This window comes from Neofelis nebulosa, chromosome 10, assembly GCF_028018385.1.
Source record: "Neofelis nebulosa isolate mNeoNeb1 chromosome 10, mNeoNeb1.pri, whole genome shotgun sequence".
Classification (NCBI taxonomy): domain Eukaryota; kingdom Metazoa; phylum Chordata; class Mammalia; order Carnivora; family Felidae; genus Neofelis; species Neofelis nebulosa.
In genome coordinates, this window is record NC_080791.1 from 686336 (window position 1) to 714133 (window position 27798).

General features: G+C 52.4%; 1 long non-coding RNA gene across 1 annotated transcript; it reads left to right on the forward strand.

The window, feature by feature from the left end:
• Window positions 1-234: 234 nt before the first annotated feature.
• On the forward strand, window positions 235-6471 carry LOC131486539 (uncharacterized). Its single transcript, XR_009249393.1, has 3 exons — window positions 235-602; window positions 3909-4023; window positions 5953-6471. It is a non-coding gene; the product is annotated as an uncharacterized LOC131486539 (long non-coding RNA).
• The last annotated feature ends 21327 nt before the right edge of the window (window positions 6472-27798 follow it).

Genomic DNA, 27798 nt, shown 5'->3' on the forward strand with positions numbered 1-27798 from the left:
ATAAAAATCTCTTCCATGAATGTAAGCGATATGACCGTTTCTGAATTCCCGCAGTAATTTTTTTTTAATTTTTTTTTTAACGTTTATTTATTTTTGAGACAGAGAGAGACAGAGCATGAATGGGGGAGGGTCAGAGAGAGGGAGACACAGAATCTGAAACAGGCTCCAGGCTCCGAGCCGTCAGCACAGAGCCTGACGCCACCCAGGCGCCCCGAATTCCTGCAGTAATTTATACGTGCTGTCAACGTGGGTTAGAAATGGGGAGGAGACGATGGTGGATGTAAAATGCTTTAATTTCCAGCTGTTTGCCTCAGAATCTAGCTGAGTAGCTTGGATGCATAGAAGGTCACACGAAGGGGACGTTCACCTGCTTGCTTGCAATGCCTCTTCCTTTAGGTTGATCTTCCTCTCTGGTGTCCCCCACACGGCCTTGCATGGGCCACGGGACAATTCATGTGCTTGGAAGATTTCCCTGGTGGCCATTGGAGAGACGCGGGCGTCCTACAGCCTTGCCTCTGAGTGCCAGGACCGTGCTGACGCAGGGACAGCAGAGCAGGCCCTGACCTAAGGAGCTCCCCGTCTCTGGGGAGGCAGCGCCACAGGTGAGTTGAGCCCACGAAGTCCGTGTCCCACGGGGACGTGTGCAGAGATGTGTGTCTCGGGCTCAGAGCAGGACATCAGAGTGCACCGCTGGCAGGTGCCCAGGAGTGCACATGTGCGAACCAGGCCACACCCGGGGACTGGGTGACTGTGCCCACAGCCCTGCGCCGGCCCCCCCACCCCCAACCCCCGGGCACAGCGCCCAGCTCCCCTCTCTCCCCTCCCCCTCCGGGGCAGAGCGCTCACCTGCCCTCCCCCCGCTCCAGGGCACAGCACCCACCTGCCCTCCCCCTCCAACGCCAGGGCACAGCGCCCAGCTGCTCGCAGCCCTGCACCGGGCATCCCCAACTACCCCCGCACCGGGCAGAGTGTCCAGCTGCACTGCCCCCACCCAGGGCACCTGGTCGAGGGCTGGTCCCTGTCGGGGAAATGTGGCCGGCAGAGCGTGACCGCCCTTGAACAAGGTGGAGATGCTGCTGTCCCGGAAGGTGCCAGCCGCACCCGCGTCTGTTCCCGGGGCAGGCCGCGGGACACCCCTCTTTGCTGACCACCTTTCCCACTGTCTCCGGGCCGCACACCTAGGGCGCGTGACCACTTTCCCACGGAAGCAGCCCAGGTTGTGGAGGAAGCACTACTGCCCTGGGTGGCCCCGCGGTTGGGCGGAGCACCTGGGTGAGTGGGGAGAGCACTAGGCAGGAGTGGGCGGGGCATCCAGGTGGTGGGCGGGACCTGGACACAGTGGGCGGGGCACTCAGGGGAGAAGGGACCTCAGGCTGGGTGGGCGGGGCACCTGGGGGGCGGGGAGGGGGGGGGTCCCCTAGGCAGGAGTGGGTGGGGCACACAGGTGGTGGGCGGGGCATCTGGGTGATGACAGGGCCCTGGGCAGGAGTGGGTGGGACATCCAGGTGGTGGGCGGGGTCTGGGCAGCGTGGGCGGGGCCCAGGCTTGCACAAAGTGGCTGGTCCGCTGCGCAAGAGGGCGTTGTAGCTGCTGACCGCTCCATCCTACCCCGTGCGTTCTTTGCCAAAGTGAACTCTGGAGACTCGATTTCATTATCCACGAAATGGGGTGAATGAGCCTTACACTTTAGGGCTGTTTGAGGGTTAAAAGAAAGATGTATCTAAATTACTGGCGTGCCTAGCACTGGTAGGTTCTCACTGGCATTAATTTCTTTCCAAACCGCATCTGATTCAACCCCCGGCCGCTGAGCGTCCGCTAGCTTCCAGGCACTGGAGACACAGTGTGAAATAACACTCAAGAAGCCTGTGCGGGGGAGAGGAGGGACCAGTAGGTGGCCGCGGGGAGAGCTGTGATGGCAGAATTGCTGGGTGCTCCCGGGCCACTTGAGAGAGGCCTCTAGGCCAGGTTCAAGGTGTCAGGAGGGCTTCCCGCAAGAAGAAACAACAGAAGGCCATGGACGAGTGGAGAGGGCTGTGGAGGGAGGCAGGCTTGCAGTGGGTCGGAGGCGGGCTGAGCAGGAGGACCAGGGCGCTGGGAGGAGCTCACACCCGCTGGAAAGGTGCGGCTGGAGGCTGTATTGAGGAAGCCCTCAAAGAATAACCACTGAAGTGTCTAAAGCAGAGTCCGATTTGGACTCTAGGAAGGTTCTTAGAGTCCCTGGATCAGGTCCATGCGAGTGCAGTTTAACACCAGGTTCGCCGTTAGCGGCTTCCCTGGTCAAATGAAGAATTCTTCTAGAGCGTTGAAAAGACTATCTGGAATTTTTCAGGTCAGGCCCTGTAACCCTGAGTTCACAAGTGACAGCAAGGATTTGTTAGTTTTTTCTCTACAAGCCAGATTGAGCTGGTTTAGAGTATCTCCTCTACAAACCAACCGTGGTTCCACCGTGAACTGTATCACTCAGGCGAGAAAAGAAGTAAAAGTTTTATACCTGCTCAACTGCCTCTGTGTAAATTTGGTTTCTCACTCTCCTCCACGCTCCTTGCTGCTGAGTTCCAGAGGCCAGGAGGCAATGAAAGGTGCTACCCGCCTTGCATAAGACCAGTCCCTCCCTAAAGATGTTCTGGAGAAAAAGCCGAACAGGATGGGGTTGGGCCGGGCTGAGGCCTCGGGCTGAGGCTTCGGGCTGAGGCTTTGGGCTGGGATTTGAGGCCTGGCTTGGTGGGTTAGAAGCCCTAAGTAAGCCGGCTTGCTCCTCTCCCTTTGTTTCCTGTTAGATGATACGTGGATGGTCGGTTGGTTGGTTTTGTTTTGATTTCAGTGATTCACCCCTGAATATTGCTTTTGAAACAGCAGTTTGCAGGATTAGCTAATAACCATGCTGTCGCCCTTGTTTAGACCCAGTGAACAGTGATTTGATCCCACGCTGCTCAGCACAGGCTTTGGGCCCTGTGGGCCTAGCCCTGGCCTTGCATGGGGAGGGTGACTGAGCAGGTATGGGGATGAACTATTTGGTTTCTCCGGGTTGGGGGAGGGTGTTGCAAGAGATTGAGTCTTGTCAACATCAGATCCGTTTGCTTTCCACCTGGTTGATTACATAGGACACAGTGAAGATCTGGAATTTACCCTGAGCTGTTCCTCATTTGTTGCATGATCTGGGGTTACTCGTTCAGTTCCCTAAGGCTGAATTATAAAATGAGAGTTTGAGGGGCGCCTGGGTGGCTCAGTCGGTTGAGCGTCCGACTTCAGCTCAGGTCATGATCTCATGGTTCGTGAGTTCAAGCCCTAGGTCAGGCTCTGTGCTGACAGCTCAGACCCCGGAACCTGCTTTGGATTCTGTGTCTCTCTCTCTGCTCCTCCCCCGCTCATGCTCTCTCTCTCTCTCTCTCTCTCTCTCTCTCTCCCCCTCAAAAATAAACATTAAAAAATTAAAATGCGAGTTTGACCAAATGCTGGAAGTTTTCCTTCCTGATCTAGGCAATGCGGGTCATCGGAGCGGTCAGTGTCACATCCCTGCACTTGAGGGCAGCGCATGAAACTAATCCAATGACCCCTCCTCCTCAAACACCTGTTTACATCTGCATACTTGCCTGTCAGGCCTTCTTGTCATTGGAAATTGATTTCTAAGTGAAATTTTATTTTTTTTTTTTTTAATTTTTTTTTTTTCCAACGTTTTTAATTTATTTTTGGGACAGAGAGAGACAGAGCATGAATGGGGGAGGGGCAGAGAGAGAGGGAGACACAGAATCGGAAGCAGGCTCCAGGCTCTGAGCCATGAGCCCAGAGCCTGACGCGGGGCTCGAACTCACGGACCGCGAGATCGTGACCTGGCTGAAGTCGGACGCTTAACCGACTGCGCCACCCAGGCGCCCCTCTAAGTGAAATTTTAAATCTTGTCAAATTGACAGGATTACATCAAGTTGACCATGGTAATGTTGGAGATGGCAAAGTGTTTGACTAACGAGAACTGAGCTGGATGAAAATACCTGAAAACAAGGCAAAATCAGCCAGGGTGGTGATGAGGTAAGTGCTTTAATTAGCAACAGATTTCATGCAGACCTTGGGGAAAATTTCGAGAAGCCTTTTTATGTTTTTATACAAAGGATCCTCTCTGTGATGATGTTGGGAAGGGCAAATATGATGAAGGTTTTCGGAGAGTGATGCCAATAATACAGTAAATTCTTGACTCTTTGGAATTATAAACTAAGAGACAAGGTACTTATTTTTATTTCACTGTGTTTTTCAAAATACAATGCAAAAATACTTATTTTTCTATGAAATTTTGGTTTCCTGTTAGAGTTCATTTTAGATGGCTGCTTTTGGATACCAGTGTCTCCTGTATTTGCTAATTTTCCATGTTACTTCATTTTTTAAAATTTTTTAATGTTTATTTATTTTTGTGCACACAAGAGAGAGAAAACACGAGCAGGGGAGGGGCAGAGAGAGAGGGAGACACAGAATCCGAAGCAGGTTCTGGGCTCTGAGCTGTCAGCACAGAGCCCACCACGGGGTTCGAACTCACAAACTGTGAGATCATGACCTGAGCTGAAGATGGGCACTTAACCGACTGAGCCACCCAGGCGCCCCTTTTCCATCTTATTTCAAAAAAAAATCTAAGATATCTAACATTCTTCATTGATTATCAATATATTTTAAGTTCTTTCCCACTAAAGGGATCCATTTCCTTTCCAACGTTTTTTGTTTTTTGTTTTTTTTTTATTTTTTTTATTTTTGGGACAGAGAGAGACAGAGCATGAACGGGGGAGGGGCAGAGAGAGAGGGAGACACAGAATCGGAAACAGGCTCCAGGCTCCGAGCCATCAGCCCAGAGCCTGACGCGGGGCTCGAACTCACGGACCGCGAGATCGTGACCCGGCTGAAGTCGGACGCTTAACCGACTGCGCCACCCAGGCGCCCCAAGGGATCCATTTCCTAATACCTCTCTCATGATCCTCATCTTTAAAATCTATTTTGCCTGCTAATTTGCATTTTTAATTGGTAAATTTCCCACATTAAATAAGACAGTGTGTGTGTGTGTGTGTGTGTATGTATGTATATAATTTATTTTAGAAATTATATATTTAAATTATATGTATAAATTTTGTATGTGCTATATATATGGCTATCAGTCATGGACGTGACAGTTTTATGTGTTTTTTATATATAAATATGTGTGTATTTAACAGTTTTATATACTCACTTCTGATTAGCACTACACATAGTTGCTATGATCATAGCTAAAAGTCGAGGTGTGGGGGCTCAGTCTCTGGAGCATGTGACTCTCATTCTCAGGGTTGTGAGTGCAAGCCCCACATTGGGCACAGAGGCGTGGAGGCTGGGGAAGGGAAGGGCTTCTGGGATGGGTGGTATCCAGGGATTGGTCAGGACATGGGAGCCAAGCTGTGAGGAGGGGGAGACTCCAGGGGGAGTGACTGACCTACCGAGTAATAAGTCTCAGTCTTTGCAGGTCTAGGGAGCACATTCTGAATTTACGTTCTCTGGTTTGGGAGTCCATTCAGGCCAGAGTTTTGGTGAGAACAGGGAAGGGAAGAGGGACTATGGGAAACATGCTGTATTTTATTTTATTTTATTTTATTTTATTTTTAATGTTTATTATTTTTGAGAGAGAGATAGAGTGTGAGTGGGGTAGGGGCAGAGAGAGAGGGAGACACAGAATCTGAAACAGGCTCCAGGCTCTGAGCCGTCAGCACAGAGCCTGATGCGGGGCTCGAACTCACAGACCGCGAGATCATGACTTGAGCCGAAGCTGGATGCTCAACTGATGGAGCCCCCCAGGCTCACTGGGAAACATGCCATATTTAAATAGATGGGGAACAGAAGGTGAGGAGTAACAACAAATGCTTATTTTTTGTCTCCCTTCACATTCTCAGGGGAGACTGAGCGTATGAATTTATGCAAAGTTGTTTTCCTTCATCTTTCTTTTCTGTCCAGATCTGCTTTCTCTTTTCTTACATCAGTGAGCTGGGGCGGTATCGTGCATGGTGGTGATGATGACAGGTTTATTAGTAGGGGCCAGACCAAGTGTGAAATCGTTCACACCACTGCTCTGTTTCCAGGAGCCACGGTGAGAAGACAGTAAGTACACTTTAAAATATTTAGTTAGGGGCCCCTGGCCGGCTCAGTCGGTGGAGTGTGGGACCCTTGATCTTGGGGTTGTGCATTCGAGCCCTGCGTTGGATGTAGAGATTACTTTATTTTTAAGTAATATTGACACCTGTAAGATCACTTAGAGAATAGAAAGAATAAAACGAAAATCACCTAATAATTCCACCTTCCCTCGGGCACCTGGGTGGCTCCAGTTGGTTGAGCATCCGACTTCGGCTCAGATCATGATCTTGCGGTTCGTGAGTTTGAGTCCTGCATCAGGCTATGTGCTGACAGCTCGGAGCCTGGAGCCTACTTTGGATTCTGTGTCTCCCTCTCTCTCTGCCCCTCCCAGCTCGTTCTCTGTCTCTGTCTCTGTCTCTGTCTCTGTCTCTCTCTTCTCTCTCTCTCAAAAATAAACATTTAAAAAAATCATTAATTCCACCTTCCCTAAACTACAATCCATGTTATCATCTTGGTGTATTTTCTTTTCTTTTTTTTTTTTTGTATGCCTTTTGCTTCTTTTTAAAATTTTGTATCTTTTTCTTTCACTTATTCTATCAAAAACATACTTTCATGTTGCAATATGGTCAGAGAGCTCATAATGTCATGGCTGAAAAAATCATAGTTTCCTTATTTTATTAGTAGACATTTAGATGGCTTGGATTTTTTGGTTCTGTCTTTTTAAGATATTATTTTGTTTAAAATTTTTCTTCTTAATGTTTATTTATTTTTGAGAGAGAAGGAGAAAGTGAGCGGGGGAGGGCCAGAGAGAGAGGGAGACACAGAATGTGAAGCAGGCTCCAGGCTCCGAGCTGTCAGCACAGAGCCTGACGCGGGCAGGGCTCAAACCCACAAACCGTGAGATGGTGACCTGAGTTAAAGTCGGACGCTTAACCGACTGAGTCACCCAGGCGCCCCTTAAGATACTGATTTTATGGGCTTTTAAGGAGTATTGTTTATTATGAAGTGGGAGAAAGAAGTGATTTTATTAATCCATTCTAAACGAGCACTAACTGAAGAACATGCCGTGTTAGGCACTGAGAGTAAAAGGCTCCCAGGACAGGCCCACCTGTTCTCTGCTCGTCGCACAAGTAATGCCAGGCCGGTGTGAGACTGGCCCCAGCTAATCCACGACAGCGTCAGGGACCAGAGCTCTGCAAACCAGAGGCTGGTCACAGCATTGCACCTGTGAGGCCGGCAAGCCACTGGTGTCCCTCCCACGAGCACACCTGTACAGCTGGAGGTCAGGCAATCCCTGCACATGTCCCTGAAGTTCATATTTCCCCAGCTTGTAGAGAAGAGTAAGTTGGGGCGGGGGGAAGGAACCATGTGGGGTGTTGACTAGCTTGATGTGATCATTTTGCAGTGTAGACGCATATCACAACACCGAGTTGTGTGCCTTCATGTATGGAAATGATTTTTGTCACGTAGACCTCAATAAAGAAAACAAATGAGCTTTACGCTTTGTTTCGAAGAGACTGCACACTCTCTTGCTTAACAAGCCGTCAGCTCGGCTTTTCGTTCGGTGGCTTCTCCCTTTCAACAGCGGTATCGAGGATGAAAAGAAAAACAAAAAGTATTCCTTTCCCTCAAGGGCACATGACCTACACACGAAAGCCGTTACCGTGGCGTTGCCATGGGAGACGCGCCAACAGGAACCACATGAGTGCAGGGGCCTCGGAGCTTCGCAGGGGGCCCTGGAGGAAGAGTGGCCGTGCTGCCCACACCTGCCCACACCCTCCCAGCAGCAGCCACAGGAAATATTCGTCGTGTCTCATTCTGCCTTCTCCTTGCGGGATCCAGCAAGGTAATACGTGTAAACTAACGAGAGACGCGCCTGGGACACAGAGAGCACGGCAGCCCTGGGTCACGTCTCAGCTGGTGCGGAGTGTCATCTCCCAAGCGGCACTGTGGTTCTGCCAGGTTCCCGAGGGATCAGGCAGCACAGACAGACAGAAGCTGGCTGTGCACATCCGAGCTGCGAGGCCTCCCCAGCCGCTCCAAGTTCACTTCCTTCTCATTTCAAGGTCGAATGGACTTGCAGAATTTGTCACTGTCTGCACACCGCCACTTCCCCAGGCACCAAGGCCGGGCTCTGAGCTGATCCCAGACCCTTTCCTGTACCTTGTACCTCACGTCCCTCCTTTGTTCAGCTGGTGTTTATTACAGCTGCCATCAGTCCCGGGCATGCTGGCAGGTGAGGGACCTGGGCCAGGCGATCACTACCGGCCGCTGCTGGCAGGTGCGGGACCAGGGACAGGCGATCAGTCCCAGCCACCACTGGCAGGTGAGGGACCTGGGCCAGGCGATCACTACCAGCTGCTGCTGGCAGGTGCGGGACCAGGGACAGGCGATCAGTACCAGCCACCACTGGCAGGTGAGGGACCTGGGCCAGGCGATCACTACCGGCCACCGCTGGCAGGTGCGGGACCAGGAACAGGTGATCAGTACCCGGCACCACCCACCAGGGATGGAGCCGGAACAGACAACAAGACCGAGTCTGTGTCCTGACATCACTCCCACTCTTTGTTGTCCAGTCAGGGACACCATCTACAAACGAGAGGAAATTATACGGTCAGGTGACAATCTGTACCCTGCAGAAACATGCACACGGGTTAGGAAATGGGCGGGCTTTAAGGAAATCTGACCGTACCTGTCTTCCCGCAGCATCTCTGCGCCATGTCATTTCCTTCCCATCGTCCAGACCCTGGATCATTGATTCTGTACCTCTTCATGTCATACTCGCGTCCCAGTGGACCAGCTGCACTGGCCACGTCTTCCTCTGTGGCCGCACACAAGTGTCACAGCTCCTGCCCCACCACACATGCACCTGCTTGTTGCCCATGTGCTCCGCCCTTCCTGCCCACACCCCCTACTGTGTCCCTGTCCCCCATCCCCACGGGGATGCAGCACCCTCCCTCCGCGGTCTTCCCTCCCCCATGTGCACCACTGAAATCCCTTCTTCGTAAACCCTAAGTTCCCCTTCTTCCCCTGGTCACAGCCCGTCCTGCACACTCTTCTCCCCTTCTTTCCTGACTCCATCCCAGTCAGGCCTTGGACCTCAGCAGCACTTCTGTGGAGGTCCCCAGTGACACCCGCCCTGTGGGTCCAGAGGGCTGTCGTCGGCCCCACACGGTGGACAGACTCTCCCGACTTTGTTTCCAGACGCTGCAAGGTTCTTGGTTTCCCTCCTGCCTCCTGGGCTCCTCTCTCCCTCTTCCCTTGCTTTACTTCCATCCCAAAGATCGGGGTTTGGTTCCCTTGTGTGCAGTGCACTCAGGCTCTTGCTGTCAGCGTTCAGCCCCCACGCCATCTGTGTCCAGCCCGGGACCCTCCACAAGTCCATGCTCAGGGGTCCAGTTGGTCTCCAAACCCACTTTCTCGCGTCCGCATCTTCACAGACGACGCTGTCCAAACGCTCAAACCAGAACCTGGAGTTGTTACTCTCTTTCCCATCCAACCCTCACATCCTTCAAGTCTTGGCTCGAGGTCACCTTCCCATTGACTCCTTTCCTGTCCTGATTCATTCTTCCGCTTTCCTGGGGCCGACGTGCTGGCGTTGACTCGGTGTCTCGGCTGGGAGCAGAGGGAGGGAGCTTAGAGGGCTCATATTCCGACTTCCCCATGAAGGTGGTCCTTAACCCCCAGGCCAAGCCCCCACTGTGAGGTCCCCCTTTGGGGATGAGGGACGTGTGTGCTGCAGTGGCCTGCAGAGCGGGTGGGCCCCTGTGAGCTGGCCTCCACTTGTACTCCGCCCTCTGCGGCTCTCTGTAAGGGGACCTGTGCTGTCACCTCAGGTCTCCATTATTCATGTCAGACCCAGTGTTCGAGGATTCTTGAAGTATCTGGTCATTCCCTTTCCCCAGCGTGCAGCTAGGTAAGTCCACGGCCGCTGGTCTCTTGGGCTGGGGGGATCTTTACCATGTAGATGTGGTGTTTCCTGGAGCTTCCTCTTGGGGATCGGGCTTCTCTTTTGGTCATTGGGTTCCAAGTTGGAAAACTGGTTCAGATTGAGATATTGGCAAAGAATTTGTGACTTTTTATTGAGGGGCTGGCTTTAACTTCCTTTTTATCCATCCTTGATTTCTTTTGACTGTACAGATAGAGTAGTCTGTCCTGTATAGAGACTTTCTGGCTACGCATCTATTTTGCCCGTTAGGAGGCTGTGTTCTGTTACCTCTGAGTTTTCCGTAACTCAGTGCGTCAGGCTTCCCTGGCCTCCCCTCTCATCTTGCCACTTGCCTTTTCCTCTTGTGATTAGGTCCTAGTCTGGTCCTTGGCTCTGTCCCCGTTCCCCCCACGGGCAGCGCGAGCCTCTTTCTATGCTGCCAACAAGGCCCTCTGGTTTTCACAGTAAGCATTTGGTTACTCTTGGCCATTTGTTTTCTTTTTCCAAAGCCTGACTTCTGCTTCATAAGAACTGCCCATAAGTGCGCCTGGGTGGCGCAGTCGGTTAAGCGTCCGACTTCAGCCAGGTCACGATCTCGCGGTCCGTGAGTCCGAGCCCCGCGTCGGGCTCTGGGCTGACCACTCTGAGCCTGGAGCCTGTTTCCGATTCTGTGTCTCCCTCTCTCTCTGCCCCTCCCCCGTTCATGCTCTGTCTCTCTCTGTCCCAAAAATAAATAAAAAACGTTGAAAAAAAAAATTTAAAAAAAAGAACTGCCCGTAAGTGACTATTTCCCCCATATTTCTTGAACACCTGCTATGTCACACCTAGTGCACATCCATCTACAAAAAACTCATTCTGTTTTGTTATTGGTGTCAGTTTTTACTAGTTCCACTTACTGCCTGTGCTGGACTGTGTGTGTACCCTCAACTTCCACGGATGGGGTCCCCGTTTCCGAGTGGGTGGTGGCCGGTCCAGCCTCCACCCCATCCCAGTTTTGTTGGTCCTTCTGGTACCACGCAGTGTGGGCTGGGGTCCCCAGGAGGCCCACTCTGAGCCGGCGGTCAGTACAGAGTAGGTAACCGGTGCAGGCTCTTGGGGTCACTTCCTATAGAGGGGAGGGGAGGAGGGCAGGAAGGACATTTGGGTTGAGGGAGACGTTGAGCAGCAAAGCAGGGTCCCTAAAGTCAGGAGGGCCTCCGGGATCGTCCTGAGTAGGGGTGTGGGCGCAAGGCCTAATCTGGTCAGCAACCGAGGTGGCTTCTCTGGGAAGGCAGCATGGCCCTCATCACTCAGGCAGGCTGTGTGGGGCCACAGTGCTCCGGCGGCTGGCCACTGAGCCCTCCATCAGGTGCACACGGTCATCAGGTTTGCATTTCCGCGGTTTTCTCCAGGGACTGGGGAGCAAGAAGTGCCTTTGAGCTCTTTTCTGCCACTGTTTGTGCCTGTCTCCCTGTAAATCCGCCTTCTCTGCCTTAACGTCCCAGGGCCCTGAGACCTGAAAGCTGCCAGCCCGGCCCCTCAGGTGTGATGGAGCCTCTCTAGCAGCTGGTTTCTCTTGGACTGCCTGGGGCATCGTGACATGGCTGTGACCTGCCTGGGGGCCACCCTGATGGCACCTGTGACCTGCCTGGGGCCATCATGACAGCAGCTGTGACCTGCCTGGGGCCACCATGATGGCACCTGTGACCTGCCCGGGGCCCATCGCGACATCAGCTGTGACCTGCCTGGGCCCATCGTGACATCAGCTGTGACCTGCCTGGGGGCCACCCTGGTGGCACCTGTGACCTGCCCGGGGCCATCGTGACAGCAGCTGTCACCTGTCTGGGGCCATCGTGACAGCAGCTGTGACCTGCCTGGGCTACCATGATGGCACCTGTGACCTGCCCAGGGCCCATCACGACATCAGCTGTGACCTGCCTGGGGCCATTGTGACAGCAGCTGTGACCTGCCTGGGGCCACCATGATGGCACCTGTGACCTGCCCGGGGCCCATCGCGACATCAGCTGTGACCTGCCTGGGGCCATCGTGACAGCAGCTGTGACCTGCCTGGGGCCATTGTGACAGCAGCTGTGACCTGCCTGGGGCCATTGTGACAGCAGCTGTGACCTGCCTGGGGCCACCCTGATGGCACCTGTGACCTGCCTAAGGCCATGATGACAGCGGCTGTGACCTGCCTGGGGCCACCATGATGGCACCTGTGACCTGCCTAGGGCCATGATGACAGCGGCTGTGACCTGCCTGGGGCCACCATGATGGCACCTGTGACCTGCCTGGGCCACCATAATGGCACCTGTGACCTGCCTGGGGCCATTGTGACAGCAGCTGTGACCTGCCTGGGGCCACCCTGATGGCACCTGTGACATGCCCGGGGCCCACTGCGACATCAGCTGTGACCTGCCTGGGGCCACCCTGATGGCACCTGTGACATGCCCGGGGCCCACTGCGACATCAGCTGTGACCTTCTTGGGGCCATTGTGACAGCAGCTGTGACCTGCCTGGGGCCATTGTGACAGCAGCTGTGACCTGCCTGGGGCCATTGTGACAGCAGCTGTGACCTGCCTGGGGCCACCCTGATGGCACCTGTGACATGCCCGGGACCCACTGTGACATCAGCTGTGACCTGCCTGGGGCCACCCTGATGGCACCTGTGACCTGCCTAGGGCCATGATGACAGCGGCTGTGACCTGCCTGGGGCCACCCTGATGGCACCTGTGACCTGCCTGGGCCACCATGATGGCACCTGTGACCTGCCTGGGGCCATCGTGACAGCAGCTGTGACCTGCCTGGGGCCACCCTGATGGCACGTGTGACTTGCCTGGGGCCATGATGACACTGGCTGTGACCTGCCTGGGGCCACTCTGATGGCACCTGTGACCTGCCCAGGGCCATCATGACAGCAGCTGTGACCTGCCCGGGGCCATCGCGACATCAGCTGTGACCTGCCCGGGGCCCACTGCGACAGCGGCTGTGACCTGCCTGGGGCCACCATGATGGCACCTGTGACATGCCCAGGACCCATCGTGACAGCACCTGTGACCTTCCTAGGGCCATGATGACAGCGGCTGTGACCTGCCTGGAGCCACCCTGATGGCACCTGTGACCTGCCCAGGGCCATCATGACAGCAGCTGTGACCTGCCTGGGGCCATCGCGACATCAGCTGTGACCTGCCTGGGCCCATCGTGACAGCAGCTGTGACCTGCCTGGGGCCACCCTGATGGCACCTGTGACATGCCCGGGGCCCACTGCGACAGCGGCTGTGACCTGCCTGGGGCCTGTCCATGCGCACGGTCCAGGTCTCCTCCTGTGGCTTGAACACAGCCTTCTCTGCATGTGTCCATTTCCCCCTTTTGGTAGACACTTGCACTTTACCTTCCAGACGTTGTCTGTGTGGTGCTTTCCGGCCCTCAGCTCCGAAACTCCTGCGCACAACCGTCAGACCCACACCCTGGCGGCCCCTGTCTGCCTCAGCCGCTAGGCTGTGAGAGGAAGCGCCTGGAAGACGCAGAAGAAGCTCTGGATTCCAGAAAGCGTCCCGGGAACCCGGCCGCCCCTGTCCCCATCCGGAGCACCGCCCACTGCCCACGCCCCCGGGAGCTGGATAAGCATCCCGGAGCCTGTGCCTTGTGCATAAACCCCGTGAGCACAAATCACTGCTGGCAGCCGGGAGCCCGCAGGGCAGGCCGTAAACGGCGTCTGTAGTTAGAGTTCCTTCTCACGATGCTGTTCTGTGCAGTGATGACAAATACTCTTTTTTGTCCTGAAGTCAGTGGGAGGCGTTGCCTTCAAGTTGTAACCTCATTTTAGCGGACTGTCGTTTTCACCGCTGCTGTCACTTCCCGTCACCACACACTTGACCTTATTCACCAGGAATGCGCGGCCCCGGACCCCTGGACTTCCAGGCCCAGGAAGCTTGGTAAGAGTTGGCAGGCGTCAGTTACTAGCAGTAGAAAAGCACACACGTTTGATGCAGCAAAGTGGTACCTTCTCCAGATGCCCAGCGTCGCGGGCGCATCCGGACCGCGCAGTTCGCTTGGCCTGGCCCCGGCTGCCCGTACCCGCTGCCTCCGAACAGCAGTCCCAACCCCGTGTGGGCTGCCTTCCGAGGAAGTGTTTGCAACTCACTTTAGGATCCAGATCACTCTTCCGTTGGAAACGGGTAGCACCTGAGGGCGGAGTCGACGGGCCCCCAGCATCCCCTGAACGTGCAACATGGCCGATGGCCGCCGGGATTCTGCTCCTCGTGGCCTTCGCCCCTGCGGTGCCCAGATCCCACCTGCCCCCACACGGTGCTCTTTCTCCAGCACCGTGTCCTCGTCCGCCGCAGGCTCGACACCCTCCCTTGACCCCCAGCCCCCCCAGGACGTCAAGCGTCAGTTCTGCCCCCAGACAGTCTTTCTCGTCCCCGCTGCAGAGCCGTGGTCCCCCGGTCTGGCCGCATTGCCTCTGCCCCAACCCAAACCTGGCAGTTGTCGGGTGGGGTCTCTGGCTCGTCACCACCGCTCGGCGAGCCTCGTCTGCCTGCCCCTGTGCCTCCTGTTTTCTTGGCTTTGCGGGGAACTCGTGGCCACAGTTCAGCACAGGCCTGCCTCCCTGCAGCCAGAGACAGAGTCGCTCGGTCCCTGGTGTTTCCACCACCTGGCATTATCGCCCACCTGCGTTGGGCCGGGTGGATAATTGTTGGGAGCATAAAGATGAGACATCCCCCCCCCGCCCCACCCCTGACTCTTCCTCTCAAGAGGCTCTCTGGACAGAAACAACTCGATGATCATCCGGGATGTAAGTGTGTCTGGATGCTATCCTTTCAGGGTCCAAGGAGTAACTGGGGGCCTGGAAGTCACTAAGATTACACGGTATTTGAGCTGCTACTTGAAGGGCTTCTAGACGTTCATGAAGCGATCCCAGGGGAGAGGGCTTAGCGGTCAGTGTTTGCAAAGGCATAAAGGCTGGGAGGGGTGAGGGTGTTTGGAGAATTGCAAACGGCTTCCCGTGGCTCCAGGGCAAGGCAGGTCCACGGAGCAGCGTAAACCAGGCAGTCAGATCACGAAAGGCCTTAGCAGGCAAAATAGGAGGTGTCCCTTTTCATCCCATACACGTCTATCCTAGAGCCCTGCGTCCTGCCTTATTCTTCTCTCTGGCACCCTGTATGTAATGTCTTGACAATTTAAAAAATAGTTTTTAAACTATTTTTTACGGAAAATATAGGTAAATATATTTTTTAGGTAAAATATAGGTAAAACTAGAAGTTAAATCTAATAAAATTTGCAAACACACTTCTCATTTTCATACATTTGCTTTCATTATTTTAATGTTAAAGCAAATCAGGATACACAAGAAAGTGGGCTTGTCCTCTTGCCTTTTGATTATAAAAGTTTCTGTGTAATTTAAACATTTGGAGCATGGGGTTCATGTACCTTTCTAATTTAAAGGAGAGTTTATGCTTTGTTAATTAAAAACAGCAGGTAGAGGCCCTGACGTTGTTCACTTCAATTTCTTACAGATTTATTGCACAGTAAATTAGTTAATTGCAAACCGTCCAGCAATGTTTTACTCCATTGTAGGTTACTTAAAAAAAAAAAAGAGAGAAAGAAAACAAGTTTGAGTTTTCCCTCTTGAGAACAATGAGTGGTTTATTTCAAAGTAGGTGAAAGGTGACGGGAAGGAAAAAAAAACCCCAGCTTCACAGATGTAGGGTTTAAAGTTTGCCAAGTACTTGGGGAAGGTTTTGCGGACTTCAAACGGCTGGAAAGTACAATGTAACGTGAGAACACGAAGGTCCTGTTTCTCTTCCAGCCTTACTCTCTCCGGGTCCCTGCAAAACGTCCACATAAAGAGCAGGGGTTTGCAGAAATCGCATCCCCTGGTGGAGAGCAACTGAACAGAAGGGGGAAGGAAGTGCAGTGCGAACTCCGTCGTACCCGCGGACCGAGCTGCACTGTCCCCGTGGTGAACTTCACATCCCCGGGTGCATCTCAGAGTCCCTCTGCTCCGAATCATGGGAGCAACGGTCCAAAGCCCGGGACAGGCCGCTCAGAGAGAGCGCTTCTCGGTGGAGTGAATGCGCATTTGTGTATTTTCCACACCTTACTCAAGGAAGACCTACTAAGTGTCGGTGACACAAACCTTGATGCCCCACGTTGTCACCCGCTGGCCAAGCACCCCAATCCGTCCCCCTTCTGTGTTGGGGCTTAACTGTCTCAGCGGCGAGAGGCCCCTGATTTGAAATGTTTTTTGACAGGGTTTGTCGCTGGGGCACCTCGCTCGGGGCCCCGGACAGGCCAGGTTAGGACAAAATGCCAGGAAAGGAACGTGTTTCAGTGAGGTCGATGCGGGGGAGGCAGTCCGCCAGCGGCTCGGAGACTGTCCCCGAAGTCCTAAGCAGGTGTCCAGGTTTAGTTGAGGAAAGTGTGGGGCAGAGCCGGGGGGTTCATGCTGGTGAGCAGCAAAGGTTGAGCCGACCGCGGTCCTGCCGGCCGGGGGTCCCTGCACCGTGGGGAGCCCTGACCCCCTCCCCAACCATCCTCCCGAGTTCAGCGAGAAGCTGGGAAGAACTTAAGGAATAAGCACCGACTCGGGCCGCGGTGGCAGGGGGCGGGGGGCGGGAGGTACATCCCATTCGGGCCTGGCGTGTGGGTGCCACGGCCAGCACATCCCACTGCTTGGCAGAAGGATGTTTCCGAGCTGGTCGTTTTGGGGGACAGTGGCTGCAGAAGACGTCCTGCAAACAGAGAAGTCAGCCTTTCGTGAGGGACCCTTGTCTGCATGCAGGAGGAGGGCGACCCGGCCGTGAGACGGTGTCGTCTGCAGGGAGCCTTCCCTGTGCTGGCCTCGTGGCCTCTCTCGGTGGCCTGTCCCCACCCACACACCTCTCTTTGTCTGTAGCTGCTGCTGGAGTTTCCATTGGTAGCTCAGGTCACCTCAGGGAGTTTGCCCACGGGTGTGGGGGGGACGCGTCTACGGACCTCTTCGTGTTTCCCCCTCGTTACGGGGGTGTCAGCCGCCAGTTCAGAGGAGTTGAAGGAAAACTAGTTGTCCTCCCAGGGAGGGTGACACCGGATCTTCTCTGGCTCCTCTCGGAGGGCACTGTTGGCCCCAGTCAGCCTGGTCTCCGGGAGGCTAGCCTTGACTAGGACCTCGGCCTGGGACCACGTGTGACTCCACCACCCGCTCGAAGGGGAGTGTCTCCCCTCGAGGGCCAGGGAGGTGATTTCAGGAGTCGAAACTTCCCTGAGGTCCTGGAAGACACGGTCCTCTCACCTTCCAGCTCCATCGGGATCTGAGTGCCAGACATAAAGCTTCATTCCTTCCGCCAAAATGCAAACATGCCCAGCAGAATAGTAGAACTGTTTGTTTGTATAAGTCATTTACACCATAGGGAGAGCCAGGCTCTTCTTTGTCCTGAGCACAGATTTAAACAAAACGTGGAAGAGGAAAGAGCGTGAAGGTATTTAGGTTTTGGCAAGAGAGGGAAAGGGGAAATGCTGGTTTAAAAGCAGCAATAAGTAAGTAGATGTACCACGTGGAGGGAAAAAAAGCAGGTGAGCAAGTTGAAGACAACTTTAAGTTCAATTCTGGCTAAGACCAGGCTGAATGCGAACGTTTCCTTTCAGCAGAAGGATGATGCATTCCTTCAACAAGCATTTGGAATTTCTTCTAGAGAAAGAGTGATAAGTAGATTTTCAAAAATTAGGCAGAGGAAAATAAAAATCAATACTAGGAAAATATATGCCAATTTTTTCCCAATAGTCCCTAATAATCAAAGTAGGCTTAAAATCTAAGTGCAGGGGCGCCTGGGTGGCGCAGTCGGTTAAGCGTCCGACTTCAGCCAGGTCACGATCTCGCGGTCCGTGAGTTCGAGCCCCGCGTCAGGCTCTGGGCTGATGGCTCAGAGCCTGGAGCCTGTTTCCGATTCTGTGTCTCCCTCTCTCTCTGCCCCTCCCCCGTTCATGCTCTGTCTCTGTCTGTCCCAAAAATAAAATAAAAAACGTTGAAAAAAAAATTAAAAAAAAAAAATCTAAGTGCAGAGTTAGACTCTCTTTTTCTATCAAGAAGAAATCATAAAGGATCCATGTCTAAACATGTGATTTTTCTTCTGAGCCATTTTCTGCCTCAAATACACTTGGGAATGTGATTTACAACCGCGTTTTCTGCTGACCAGGATGACTTGATGCGACTTGAAGCGATGCGTTAAAAAATGTACCAGTTACGGAAAACACAGGACAAAAGCACGTTTGTTTACAGCCCGAGTTGGCAGAATCCGGCCTACAAGTCCAGTGCAGTCCAGTCTGTGCTTGTAGGGCCAGCGAGTTAAGGACAGGTTGACATTTTTAGGTGGTTTAAAAAAAATCAAAACGAGTAATGTAACAGGCAAGAGTTCTACTGAGACGAAATTGTAGGATCTTAGCCATTCGTTTGCATCCGCGTGCTGTCCGTGACAGCTTTCAGGCTACAATGGCAAGTCAAGTAGCTGCAACAGAACATTGGGCCCCGGGAGCCTAAAATATTGATTGTTTTGTCCCTTACAGAAGGTGTTTGCCAGACTCTTGAGTACGGCGTTTGTTCCCAAAGCGTGTTCCATGGAATAGTCTGGTACCCTGCGTGTAAAACGGCTCCCACGGTTGGATAAGTGTGTCTGAGTCTGCGGGCCACAAGTCGCTTTCGGGCAATCGTTGTCTACACTGGCATTTTAAAGGACCTGAGAAGTCCTGCAGTGAGTAAATCCTATTTCACTTTTTTAAGCCAGTTTCCCAAGCGTACTTGACCTGGGAACAGTCTCCACGTCCATTCCCCCTGTAAACAGCCATCGGACTCAGAGAAACTCTAGCATCAAAGCTTCCATTTGGGACCTCCTCGTGGATGGGGGGTGTTTTCAAGCAAGGTTCCAGCCAGTCCTTGGACCAGACATGGGCAGCACTCATTACCTGTGTAAGGAATGTTCGAGACTATCCTGTCAGGTCATCTCGTGTCGCAGGTTGGGGGCTGGGGTTGGAAGGCGCTGCCTCTGGTTGTCCTTCTGTCTGCTTTTGCCTCCTGCAGGCGGTGGCCCAAATGTCACCTTGCTGGGTGGGGGGGTGCCTACCCTGACCCCCAACAGAGGCTCGAGCCTTCCTTCCCAGCACTCTGGGCCGCCTTTGCTGGGCTATTTCTGTCCACGGCACTCAACCCCAGCTCACGTGCTCTATGTCCATATATAGGTGTAGGACGTAGTGGTTCCCACTCCGTGTGACAGCCGGTGCGCATCATAACGTGTGCCCTCCTTACAACTATTTTCTTTCCTGACATATTAATTAAACCTATTTGTTGCTGTGTTTTGACCTATTTTAGTCGCTGAATGTAATGGTGTTTGTGGGTGGTATTTTTAGTAAAATAGAAAAGAGGGCCATCTTTGCTTTGGTGATGTATTTCCTCCCTGCATCTGTGAAACTGAGGAGGGGAGCTTGTGAGAGGCCGAGAAAGTCCTGGGGAAGGGGGGATGTGGAACAGGGTTTATCTTACCTCGCTGGTGTTCCTTGAGGGTGCTTGTACTGGGGGACACTTCTCAGCTTTTTGTGGTGGTCACGGCTGCCTGGTCTGTTGAACAGTGTTTCCTTCCCAGGCCTATGTTTATGTTTCTTCTTTTTCTTTTTTTAATGTTTTTATTTTTTTTTTGACACAGAGAGACAGAGCATGAGTTGGGGAGGGGCAGAGAGGGAGACACAGAATCTGAAGCAGGCTCCAGGCTCCGAGCTGTCAGCACAGGACGCAGGGCTCGAACTCACGGACTGCAAGATCATGACCTGAGCCGAAGTCGGACGCTCAACAGACTGAGCCACCCAGGCACCCCCCGTGTTTATGTTTCTTAAATGTTCTCTACGCGCTGAGTCTAAAGGTGCGATTGTGTCACAAGCATTGTCCAACCTTTCTAAGCGTTGTGTCTTCCTACCTGAATGCCAGTGAGTGTATTTATACGGGTTGAAAAATAGAATCCAGGGGTGCCTGGGGGGCTCGGTTGGTTGAGCGTCTGGCTTTTGATTTCAGTTCAGGTCACGATCTCATGGTTCATGGGTTCGAGCCCCTGGTGTTGGACTCTTTGTTGAGAGTGCAGAGCCTGCTCAAGACTCTCTGTCTCTCCTTCCCTCTACTTCTCCCCCATTTGCATTCTCTCTCTCAACATAAATATACATTTAAAACGTTTTTGGGGGGCTCCTGGGTGTCTCAGTCAGTTAAGTATCCAACTCTTGGTTTCAGCTCAGATCACGATCTCATGATTTGTGACTTCGAGTCCCCAGTTGGGTTCTCCATGGACAGCACGGAGCCTGCTTAGGATTCTCTCTCTGTACCTCCCCCACTGCCTCTCAAAAAAAATAAATAAGCTTAAAAAAATGGAATGGGTAATCATACTCAGATTAGTATTTAATTGTAACCATGTATAACACATTTTCTTATTTGTTTCAAAAAATAGAATTGTCGTGGCCACTACACAGAGGTGGGAGGTTGGATGGACCCTTCCCTCCCCCACACTTGGCTCCATAGACAGGTGATGGCATGTCCACACGGAGAGGGTGTGAAAAGGCTTATTCTGGGGGCACCCAGGTGGCTCAGTTGTTAAGCGTCTGACTTCGGCTCAGGTCATGATCTCACGGTTCGTGGGTTCAAGCCCCACGTCGGGCTCTGTGCTGATAGCTTAGAGCCTAGAACCTGCTTCGTATTCTGTGTTGCCCTCACTCTCTGCCCTTCCCCTGCAGGTGATTGATGTACTACTAAGTAGCTAAAAAATACCTGGGAAAAGGTCAAGCTGGTTCATTCAGAAGCTGCTTTACACGCATATAATGTGTCCATTTTTTCTCCATTAAAAGATAATTTTCACTCCTCTGTTTTCTTTTAAAGTTTTATTTATTTAAGTAATATCTACTCCACACGTGGGGCTCAAACCCACAACCCCGAGATCAAGAGTCAGTCACATGCTCTTCCAACTGGGCCAACCAGACGCCCCTAATTTTTACTTTAAAAAATGTGAACAAGTATCTCAGTGTATTATCTTTATTTTGGGTTTCCAAGTTTGAGACTTCTGAACTAAATCAGTTGCAGAGAGCTGTACCACCACAGTGGGGTTTGGGGCCTGTCTGTCCCCCATTAGAATATAAGTCTCTCCAGGACTAAGACTACTTTAACCCTTCACTGTTTGCTGTTATACAGTATCTGACACATAGAAGACACATAAATATTGGAGGATGGGTGGGTGCATAGATGGATGGATGGATGGATGGATGGATGGATAGGCAGTGAATGGATGGGTGGATGGATGGATGGATGGATGGGTGGTGAGTGGATGGATGGGTGGATGGATGGGTGGGTGGATGGGTGGTGAGTGGATGGATGGGTGGATGGATGGGTGGGTGGGTGGATGGGTGGATAGACGGTGAGTGGATGGATGGATGGATGGAAGGATGGGTGAGTGGATGGGTGGATGGATGGGTGGGTGGATGGATGCATGGATGCATGGATGGATGGATGGATGGATGGGTGGATGGATAGAAGGTGAGTGGATGGATGGATGGATGGATGGATGGATGGAAGGATGGGTGGATGGGTGGGTAGATGGATGGGTGGGTGGATGGATGGATGGATGGATGGATGGGTGGATGGATAGACGGTGAGTGGATGGATGGATGGATGGATGGATGGAAGGATGGGTGGATGGGTGGGTAGATGGATGGGTGGGTGGATGGTGAGTGGATGGATGGGTGGATGGATGGTTGGGTAGGTTGATGGATGTATCGCTTGGTGGATGCATGGAGATGGTGGGTGGGTGGATGAGTAGGTGGATGGATGGATGGGTTGTTGGATGGGTGGATGGATGGGTGGTGGATGGAGATAATGGGTGGGTAGATGGTAAGTTCACATGAGTTGCCACTAGGTGGCAAAGTTTTGGTTCTGTGATGACCTCTTTACAGCCCCAAAACTGTCCTCGCAAGGTGGCTCTAAGGGAGGATCACATCAACCACATATGCCCAAACCTCTGTGATCCAGCCTCTCATGTCTGCCCCTTCATGCTCACCAACCCTCCAAAATGCTAGGGGTTAGCGAATCATGAGATTTTCCCTTTGTAAGTACTCTTAGATATTATCTTTTCTATTCCAATTCCCAAATTTTTCAATCCAACTAAGTGGGGGGCTGCCAAACCTTAAGCCCCACAGTGGTGGCTCAGTCGTCAGCAGCTGATTTAGTTCAGATGTCTCAAACTCGGGAGCCAAAAATAAAGATAAGACACTGAGCTACTTGTTCATTAAAAAAAAAAACACAAAACAATTTCCCCTAGCAGAGATTTCACACGTGCCCCACTGCACTCACCCATTTCCCAGACTGCACTGCTGACCTGGCAAGCCTGTCCTGCAGGTACATTTACTCTTCACTCCTGGAGGAATTTTCTGCAAATTCATAGGTCTGCCATTTTGATTTCTTTCTCCTCTTGGCCTCAGGCCCAGTTTACCTGGCTTTTCTTCTTACTGTAAGTGGCAGTATTTTTTTTTTTTTAATTTTTTTTAACGTTTATTTATTTTTGAGACAGAGAGAGACAGAGCATGAACAGGGGAGGGGCAGAGAGAGAGGGAGACCCAGACTCTGAAACAGGCTCCAGGCTCTGAGCGGTCAGCACAGAGCCCGACGCGGGGCTCGAACTCACGGGCGGCGAGATCGTGACCTGAGCCGAAGTCGGACGCTTAACCGACCAAGCCACCCAGGCGCCCCAAGTGGCAGTATTTTTTAATCTGAAAGGCCCAGCTGCACATCCCATTACAGAGGCCTCTGTGGAACCCAGACGTTTCTAGCTGATGGAATCCTAGCCTTGAACAGTCCTGGAGGCCTTCTCAGCTCTGCCGTATCCAGACCCGTGCTGGTTACATGCCCGTGCATTTTAGCAATTACTGAAAAAGCACCTTTTCACGTAGAAGTGGACTAAGTGGACTGTAGCCATCATTCATCCATTCATTTGTTCATTTGTCCCTTAAGGATTTACTGTGTGTTTATTGCATAGCACCAGGCTTCTTAGTTGTCTATAAAGATAGGGTATCTAACCCTCAAATATTTGAAATGCAATCGCATCAAGTACAAGAAATCAATAAAACACATGAAATGTATTGTAGTACAGTATAGCGAAACTAAATTGCAGGATTTTTGGCCAGAAAAAATTGAAAAATTATTCTGAAATACAGATCGCCGTAGCACTGAGCCTTTGTCTACAAAATAGGAAGGTTGATGCCTCCGTCCTCGGGTAGTATGAAATTCAGGGTGGAGATATATCTATATCTGTATCTGTATCTATCCATATCTAATATCTAATATCTATATCTAATATCTAATATAATCTATATCTGTATCTATATATCTATCTGTATCTATATCTATCTATATATCAGGATCTGTATCTGTATCTACATCTGTGATTTAGTACAGTTCCCAGAACACGGCAGGTGCTCAGTAAATACCAGCTCCCATTCCTGTCTCTGGAATAGGGGTACAAGCCAAGTGTCGTGGGGACACGGAAGTAGGAGCAGCTGACTATAAGTTAGTTCCAAGCACAGTGCAGACCACATACGTGGGAAGTGTGTCCTTCGGGGCCTCTGGGAGCAGATGCTGAGGCAGAGTGAGGAGTCCAGGGGGCTTGCCGGGAAGTCATGTGGATGAAAAACAGAAGGGAGCAGGAAGCATTGCTGGCCGCGGAGCCTCGGACCTCCTTGCACAGGGGACAGGTCTCCGCTTGCTGGACAGGGGTGCTGACCCCGGGGCTGCCGGTGAGACGGGCCGGCCTGGAGACCCCCGGGCCCCGGTGCCCCCCCTCCAGGGAGGACTGCGCAGATGCGGGCGGTGTGGCCACCGGAGGCCGGCACTAGTGCCGGTGTGGCCGAGGGGCGGCAGAACTATTCCGAAGGGCAGGTCCGAAGGGAAGCACATGTCTGTAGCCGTCGCAAGACGCATTTTGCTCTGCTTCCTCCCAGACTCACAGGGTGAGTGCTCCTCTGCCCAGGCCCCGCGCCAGGCTTGGCGGCCCTCGGAGATGGACGACATGCCCACCTTGCGGGTGAGCAAAGTGTGTTTCCACCCTGCTCTCCCAAGCTGCCCTGCTCAGAGCCGTGCGGGCGGGGGCTGCCGTCTGAGCCCCAGAAGGGACCCCAGGGAGCCGGCCTCGGGGGACGTGTGGATGCTGAGGATCCCACGCCGGGAAGACACTTGCAACTGGCAGGCTCCGGTCAAAGCGGTGGTGACAGCGGCCGTTTGGACGGCTTCCCACTGACTCAGGACACAGTCTGGCCCTGCCGGGGCCTCTGGCACAGTGCTTGTCACCTGGGGACATCTGGCACAGCCTGGAGACACTGTGCGTTTGTCCCAGCTGGGGTGACAGGGAGAGTGTTGCTGGTGTCCGCTAGGTGGAGGCCGGGGAGGCGGCTGAACACCCCCTGGGCACAAGCCGGCCCCCAGCACAGAGTGGGAAGCCCTGCCCCTGCCCCTGCCCCTGCCCCTTCTAGGGCTGCCCCGCCCTCCTCCGCCACACTCCGGCCACGTGTCTGCGCTCGCGCCAGACATGCTCACGGGCCCCTCCGGGGGCGTGTCTGCCTCCCTCCGGCCTCTGTCCCCGCCACGTCTCTCCGGGGTGCTCGCCACAATGTGTAAGTCCAGCTTTATTTGTTGACTGTCTTTCCCCTCCCTGTACTGGGAACTCCAAACACTATCTTCCCATCAACTGGCAAAGTGCCTAGCATTTTGCGTGCGCTCAGACCTCTCGTTGAGCGCATTAATGACGTTATCCAGAAGATGCCTTGGTTTGGAGGGGCTAAATCCCAGACGCGTTCAGAGGACGAATGTAGTCATAGTTCAGGGACAGTGTGACATTTGTCATTTAGTTCATTATTGATGCCCAAATGTTTAGTCATCAGTGCTTTTTTGGGGCTGTCTCATAATATTTGTTTTACCACGTAGAATATCCCATTTTAAAAGGTGCATCATAAGTGACGTAAGATACGGTCGGCCCTTGAACAACACAGGCGTTAAGTGCGTGGGTCCACTTACCTGAGGGTTTTGTTAAGTAACTACAGTACGTGCCACGGATGTTGTCATCTTCCTCGTCGTTTTCTTTTCTTTTCTTTTTCTTTTTTCTTTTCTTTTCTTTTCTTTTTTTTGGTGCAAAAAGGTCATTTTATTACAGCATGGGGACAGGACCCATGGGCAGGAAGAGCTGCTTTCCTCATGATTTTCTTAGCAGCATTTTCTTCTCTCTGGCTGACTCTGTCCTCAGAATGGAGCGTACAGTACGCACAACAGAAATGTGGTTAGTCAGCTGTTTTTGTTACTGGTAAGGCTTCTGGTCAACAGGAGGCTGTTAGTGGTTAAGTCTGGGGGCGTCAGCTGTCGAGTTTGGACCGCCCGGGGGCTGGCGCCTCTCACCCTGCTCCGCTCAAGCGTCAGCTGTAAATGTTACCATCTTTCGGTGACCTTTCTCGCTCCCACTCGTCCTCCTCCTCCCGGCTCGGGCTCGCTGACTCAGCCCCGTCTGCCCTGGGCACTGGGCTCCCCCTCCGGGCCTCTCCACTCGCTGCCCGGTGCCCAGGCCTCAGAGGGGCTTCCCTGACCCTGCGTCCAGAAGGGCCCCTGCCCTCTGCGCCTGCCTCTCCTCTTCCTCCTGAGCATGCCTGCTGTCTGTGTGTCTGCCTCGGCCCCCTGACTACGAGGTCAGCTCCCCGAGGGCAGGACTTCTCTCATTCATGGCAGCACCCCTGTCCCTGGACTAGAGTGAATGGGGGAAGAGCTGCATCCTGGGACACGATACCAGCGATGACAGTCTGGGAACGGCAACAGCTGTGCTGGGCCTTCCAGAAGACAAGTCTCCTCCTGTAAGCACGGCTCCCGTGTTCTCTGCGGCCAAAAGTGTGTTTCAAGCTGCCTTCGGGGAACCTCCCACATGTCCCACGGTGCCTCCCACCGCCTCCCTGCACCGTCCCTTTTTCTTCACAGACGAGCGTGATGTCAGGAGCAGTGAGAGAGAGCCCCTGGGCATGGAAAGGACGTAGCTAGTGCTCGTGGCCCGACCATAGACTTAGATCCACCTCTCAGAACAATGAAGCCCTCTCACCAAATGTTTACTGCCCTCAGCAACCAAAAAAAACGTACCAAGACTTCCCACACGAGGGAAACTATGTCCAGAGTTTGGAACAATGTCAAAAAGAAAACCTTCAAAATGGCGTTCTAAAGTGTCTTACTGGACGGCCTGGCTGGCTTGCTCGGTGGAGCAGGCCACTCTTGACCTCGGGGGTGTGAGTTCGAGCTCCACCTGGGGTGTGGAGATGACTTAAATGAATTTAAAAAAAAAAGAAAAAACAAACTTCAACAAGAAGTGAAAGTGTCTCAGCATAATGCAGGTATAGGAGTTGGTTTTGGAAGAAATAGGAGGGTGGTTCCTTCTTCAGCGCTCGCCCGACTCCGTGGGGCCCTGTCTCCTTCCTTTTGGTGCTAAGTGAGCACTGGCACATCTTCTCTTCTGCTTTACCCAATACTCTCCCAACAGCCCGCCTGTCCAAACGCCCGTCCGTTTAATGCTGAGCTAGAGGCTGTGAAACCATTAACCACAAACAAACGCAATGACAGATCCAGTACTGGTTAGCAATCAGAGACGTTGAGAAAAGTCACCATTCAAAAAAACCCAAAAACACCTAAAATTCCCTGAACTATCTTGACCTTTTATAACCAACTACATTACGTAGTTTCACATTTACAATGGAATGGTGCTCTGAATTGACTTCAGAATATTTTAGTCTGTTTTTTGGAATTTCATGGCCTTTGTGGCTTTGTTGACAAAAGGAAAGAAAAGTAAAAATACCAGGAAGCTGTAGATTATGTTTGTCTTTTTACTTAAAAAAAAAAACAAAAGAAACAAACAAAAAACCCAACAAACCTGAACCATCACGGGCAGGGTTTGCTTTCTTACCACTAGAAGGTGCCAACAGCCCTGTGAAATGAAAGCTCACCGTTTAATGTAGTTTCAAATGTGACAAACCATATGAAGAAGCCCAGGCGCCGTGGGGAAATACATTTATATGTTTATTTTTGGAAAATCGATGGATAGTAGTTTGACTTGAAAAGACAACATGTACAAATCTGTTTTTGCTCTAATGGGACGACACCTAGTCATAAATTTTGTTATTGATGTTCAATCCAGAACAGTAATGCAAAGAAGGAATACACTTTAAAAATGATCTCTTAGAGGGGCGCCTGGGTGGCGCAGTCGGTTAAGCGTCCAACTTCAGCCAGGTCACGATCTCGCGGTCCGTGAGTTCGAGCCCCGCGTCAGGCTCTGGGCTGATGGCTCGGAGCCTGGAGCCTGTTTCCGATTCTGTGTCTCCCTCTCTCTCTGCCCCTCCCCCGTTCATGCTCTGTCTCTCTCTGTCCAAAAATAAATTAAAAAAACGTTGAAAAAAAAATTTTTTTAAAATAAAAATGATCTCTTAGATTCCCAAATGTATTAAAATAACCTAAGGCGTATTTTTTCTTTTTTTTTTTTAAGTTTATTTATTTATTTTGAGAGACGTTGAGAGAGGGAGAATCTCAAGTAGGCTCCGCGCTGTCAGCACAGAGCCCGAATGGGGGCTCGAACCCATGAACCCTGAGATCGTGACCTGAGCCAAAATCAAGAGTCGGACGCTTAACTGACTGATCCACCCAGGCGCCCCTGAGGCACATTCTTGAACTCAGTGACAATGCTTCTTAAAATGTATACCGAGGTAAAATATCCCCCAAGTGAGCAAAAAATGAATGGATAATGTGTTCGCCTCGGTGT